This window comes from Netta rufina (genome assembly GCF_964035555.1).
Source record: "Netta rufina genome assembly, chromosome: 7".
NCBI lineage: Eukaryota > Metazoa > Chordata > Aves > Anseriformes > Anatidae > Netta > Netta rufina.
Window position 1 is genome coordinate 20,237,955 of NC_140130.1, and position 6,000 is coordinate 20,243,954.

Below are 6,000 nucleotides of genomic sequence, written 5' to 3' on the forward strand. Positions count from 1 at the left end.
CAATTTTCCATGAAATGTCACATTCTGAAATATCAAGTTGTTAGTTGAAACACATGATTTGCATGAAAGGTATAATTCCTCTGTCACTTCTCTCATAAAAATGTCATAGAAATTTAATTGCAAAAGTATTAGCAGCTAAGAGCTGGAATCAAAAATCTTGGGGTGCAGCAGAGGGGGAAGGACGATTCTTTCTGTAGGCCGTTTACACTCAATATATAGCACCTTCTGTCTGCAGGTCTGGTTTCTGTCATATGAGCCCTGTTAAAACAAAATAAGCTGTTTCTATTTGATCTCTGAACTTCGTTAACTGTTTCCACCATGACAACTGTGGACGGTACTTTTAGCAGCATAAAGTGTCTGAGCTCTTAAGTGGTACAAAAAGACAGAAATGCAGCCAAGAGACGGAGCATGTTTTCTGAAATCTCTCCTGTGGAGGACATAGCTGGATCTGACAAGTTTTTTCTTGCAGGTGGTTCCTATCTACGTGTGTGCAAAAGACTTATTTTTTTTTTTGTCTATTTCTGTCTTAACTTTTTCATCAAATATAGTAAAAATTATTTGCTATAAGCTTATGTTTGTTCATTATACCAGTTTCAGCAAGAATCAAACGTCTGAAAATTCTGAAGTACACAGTAACTGACCCAACTTTACCTACACCCTCTGAAGCTGCTGATAGCCAAAGAGGATGTGTGTGGTTAATGCTTTGCTTGGGTATAGCTGTGTTGTTGGTTTGGTTAAAACTCTGTGGCAATACTGTGAGACTGGCAAAACTAGATGCTTCAGATTCTCAGCTTGTGCTTTACATCTAAGAAGACCCAATGTCTTGCTTAAGCACTGCTTGCAAGCTCTCTGTACTAAGTTGTGGGATGAGCCTCCAGCAGAACTCTTCAGTGGTTATAGTGATGATCAGTAGGATCTCAGAGGTAAGGAGTAATTGATGAGTGTAAATGTAAAGTGGACTGATGGCACTGTGGGAATTGGTACAACTATGAAGCTTATTGTACAGAGGTTTGATTCCATGGATTAAGGGAGAAGAGTGTCTAGAAATGCCCTAGACATTGCTTAAGGAGACCACCACTTAAAAGAAGGAAATATGATTTTTCTTCTGGAGTACTGATTAACATAGTATGGTGGTAGAGTACTAAACATCATTTAGCAGCCTTAATTTGCAATTTATAAAGCTGTTTGTTTCGACTTTTTGTGGGGTGGTAAGTACTTATAAATGGAAAATCTTGTGCACATGTAAGAAAATACAATCTGTCAATCATTGCTGTGTATGAGATTAAAATGCAACTGGTACTGTTGTGATTCTTAAATATCCTACCTTGTTCAGGCACACTCTTGCTGGACTGTCAATTTAAAAGAAGTTGCTGACACCACTTCTATTCTGTGTTCTGGCAAAAAAAAAAAAAAAAGTCTTATGATTGTTACACTGAACTGTAACTGAAACTGTCTTGACTATGCCTTGGCAGCAGTCCTGAGTGCTGCCTGTTCATTCCCAAGGGCAGGAGAACTTTTTTTGTGCAGGCACAAAGCATTTAAAGAGCAGCTGTAATTCAGGAGATGGATGTCTTTTCTGTATAAACATCATTTGCTTCTCTGAAATGTTAATGGATAGCTTCAGGTTTTTCTTTTAAAATACCCATGGAACCTGGTGGTTTGACAACTGAAGGCAGCTGTGGTTTAGCTTTAGTCTGGGGGATGCAGCTGAGCAAATGAAGATTAGCAAAGACACTAATTGTCCATCTTTGATGTTGGTGTGCTTGCGGCTGTCAGGTGATTGAGTGCAGCTGCTGTTGGAGAGCAGGGTGGGAGGAAGAGAGCAGATGGGTACCTTCACTACCTGGCTCATTCTTCCTTGTGTATAAGTGGTCATAGAGCTGAGGAATGTTGTTTCTCCCTGATTTCCTCCTCACGTATTTCCCTTCAAGACTCTCTCTTTCCACCTGATACCTCATAAAAACACATGCTGAAGTCACCATATTTTCCCCAAATAGAATTCTTACTGTTTTGGCTAGTTCTGTTTAAACAGTTGACACTGGTATGGGAAATAACACTTAATGAGAAATCTTTGAAGGAAAATAAACAGATCAGGTAAGGAAAGACTTTGTAAACTCTTCCTATTTTAAAACAATAACAACAAAAAATCTAGAGAAGTCATCGGTCAACTAATAGCAAACCATGGAATGGCAGTACTGGAAAATGGTTGCAAGCCAGTTTTAAAACTGTAGTTTGCATTTGGGTAACAACAAGAAAGCTACTTCTTCAAATAGATAAAAAGGACAGGTGTGTAATCACTTCATAATGGAAAAATAAAGCTAGTTCAGAGTGATTGGGTGAAGACTCATAGTCTCTAATTTAAATGTTGTGAATAATTAAGGCTTAGAAGTTCAGCCAAACAATGAAATTTATTCAGGATTTAGGATATGTACAGGCATTATCCAAATGGATTGGTATCAACAGTATAGCTATGAGCCAAGTTTTTTTGTCAATTTTTAATATATTTTTAATATAAATATGGAATTAGCTGCTTCTGTTTTCCACTTAATAAGGGAATTCTGTCTATAAATGTATGCAGTCGAATCCTTTCTCTCCTTGCTCCAAAAGCACACATGATATTCTTGTTTTATTTCTTCAAGATGACAGCATATTGCTCAATACCAGTTTGGAAATTAAATATGCAAAACTTCAGATGTCGGAAAGACACTGATTTTTGTATTGCATGTCCATGACAAGACAGCTGTGTTACAGGGTCTCACTGATTATTTCACTAAACTTCTTGAAGAATTATGTCCTTAGCATTTTATGTGGTTCAATTTGCTCAGTCACTCGAATTTCTTGAGAAAATGATGCTCTGACCAATTCCTTTGTTTTTCCTCAAGGTTTTACGAGTAATTTAACATCTTGTAAAGATTAATGCCTCAGAAATGTCATTTTGTTCCATGGTCAAATCCAATAACTGTTTTCACTTTGCAGCAAGAATAAATTAGTGAATTTTAATGTAGTAATCTGTCTTCCTAGATACAAATTTGCCTTTGAATACCTTCATTTTAAGCTGAAAGATTTTTAACAGTAGTAAATATTACTGTTGAAGGAAAACAAATTCAATCATAATTTCACTGGCTACAGCGCTACATTAAACAAGTTGCAACAGGTAGTTGATTTGACTGTTCTTTAACTCTGAAATATTTCAGTGCAGGCCTCAATGGACTTGGAAACTGAATAGGTCTTGCCAGCCTGGCACTCTTGGAGGCTCTTAATTTTCAGATTATTTTTTAGTGCAAATTTTCATAATGCAATAATCTTTCCTTTTTTATTTTCAGAGAAGTCTAAGATACTGAGATGAATAAAACTCATCCATGGACTGGCTCTAGCTATCTCAGGCAGAAATCATTCAAATGATATTCACAGTATTTAAATAATTGTGGTGGCTATTTTAGGCAATAACTTCAGATGCTCAGAAGTATTTTTGTCATTAATCCATGGAAAAAAAATGTAATTCTTAAATGCACGTTTGTGTATAAAATGATGCTTGCCCCTTAAGACAACATTTTAAAAATATATATTATTGCTTCAATTAGTCCTGAACAATTTCTGAAAACCTTCAGTTTTTGTCACTTTAAAAGGATTAAAGCCTACCTAGAGAAGCAGATGTTGCCTAGGTAACTGCAGTATTCACAGCTCTGAATCTAAATATTTGACCTTGCTGTTGCCGCCCATTTATTTATATTTCTAATTGACTTTTTAAATTAGTGTTTATCTTATTTTTTTTTAATGTTAAAGTTAGCCTGATCTCTCTGGTAATGTCCTCTTCTGTTCCCTTTACCTGGATCACTGTGTTTATGGATGTAACTTTGCATGACAGGAATGCTAATGTGACTGGGTTTCAAAAACCAAATAAATCTGCAAGACCCCTGGTGGGAGAAGTAGAGGTATCATTACTTTAACTGCCTGGATATCCCATACTGATGTAAGCTTATATTACACATGGCTTGCTGGGGTTTGTTAGTGAGACATTTAAGCAAGTGCTTTTATAAACATTATTATTGAATACAATCTAGTTAAGCTTAGGAAATGGAGATTGCATTGGTTACACTTCCTCTTGGGGTGAGGTTGTTGTGATCCATATCAGAAACCCCCTCTTGACTCTGCACATTAGTCTTGCGTAAGAGCAAGAGCTTTCTAGTGCACTAGTGCTATTGTCAACATAGCTGGAGGAAAAAAAAACTCAGTTAAGTTCAAAGTGTCAACGATGTGCTGTACTGGGAGCTAGAAGCAGGCTGAGTGTCTGGGAATAGGCAGCAAAGATCTGAAACAGCAAGGCTGAAATGCCTCAAATGAGGCAAAATGCTTAATACAGTTGCACGGGCTTAGTGGGCCACCTTGTTTCTCCTGGTTGCATCTTGTCTGGGTCTGCTGATCCTCTGCCACATAAGAAAGCTGGTGTATGTGCATTGGCCTGTTGAAGAACAGGAATAGGAAGCAAGGGAAGCCCACCCTGCTAAAGAGGGCTGGGTGCTCCAGTTTGGTGCCTCTGCATAGGCACAATGCGTGGCTGGATATGGGAGGTGTGGGAAGAGCTCTGCTAGTGCTGCTGCTGAGGTTTTGTTTACTTAAACTATTTCAGCAGAACTCCTATCTCCTCAGTCTAAATCTTGTGTTTAGAGCAAGTAAACAAACATGCGTGGGGGGAGTTTTACTGGAGGTGAAAGTATATAGTAACAGCCTGCCATAAAGGGTGTATGTGTTTCTTTTAATACCAATCAAATGTTCAAGTTTTGTAATTTGAATATATAAGTCATCAGAAGCTGTTTTATTTGTGTTTGAAATGTTTGTTTTTATAATGCTTTTTTCCTGGATATTGCTGATTAAAATGCACCAGTTCTTCTGTGTGATTCCTTTGATTACATCCTATAAATTGCTTATTTAGAACCCCTCTGCTTTGTCACTAGAGCTTCCATCACCTGTATTATACCCATGTATGTCATAGCTAATACAGAGGAAAAAATATATCTATCGTCTGCTGCGTGTATCTCTGTGGAGTATGAGATTTCAGAGGCTACAAAATGGTAGGTGATCCACCATTTGTGATTGATTCTTTCCTACTGAAGCAGCACCATGCCTTTCTGCCAAAAGGCTAGGGCTGCTATCTTCTGAGGTGCTGTTGCTCTATAATGCCCCCTGAAAACATTCTTGTTAAATGCCTGTCATTTAAAACTAAAATCTCAAAACTGACAGATTACAGTTTTCATTATGTGTGTTTCTGGTCTGCAGAACAAGCAAGAAATTCAGTTTTCCCCTTCTACGCTCTTCATGCTAAGTAGTGTTATGTTCCCTGATAAATTTCATGTAAGCGATACTGCTGAACTATACGTCATTTAATAAAATGTAATGTATTACCAGCTTCTACTCAGTATATATTATCACAATTCATGAAAAATCATAATTTGGAGTGTTCAATAATTGCTCAAATGAAAAAAATCTGGGAGCATGACTACGTGGTTACCAATTTTTCACAAGAATAGTTTAAAAAATTATATGTCTAATGTTAATCATCACTGAACTTGAACTGGGTGTTATCTTGGAAGGTTTTTTTTGTAAACTAAGTACAATTTTGATCTTATAATAAGTGAGGAAACAAGATCATTCATTTTTCCTCCATTCTGTAACTAGCTCCAGTCCTGTGTCCTCAGGGACTTCTGCTGCAGATTTCCTGTATGTCAGGAGAAAGTAATGAGGTGGTAAAAAGCAAGAAAAGTAAATGGTAGGGACTGTCCAACTAGGTAAAATCATAAACTCATGGCACCTAGCAGTGACCAGAGCTCACTTCCTTTGCTGTCCCTCTCCCATGTATCGTGTTCTGATACTTTGCAGGCATTCTTAAACCTGGGACCTCGGTATGCATAAGGAAGTGCTTTTTTGTGTGTCTGTTGCAAGCATGAGCTGTAGTCTTACAAGCCTTTGGGCTCTAGAGATCTCATACTGGGGAACTCTTCAGAG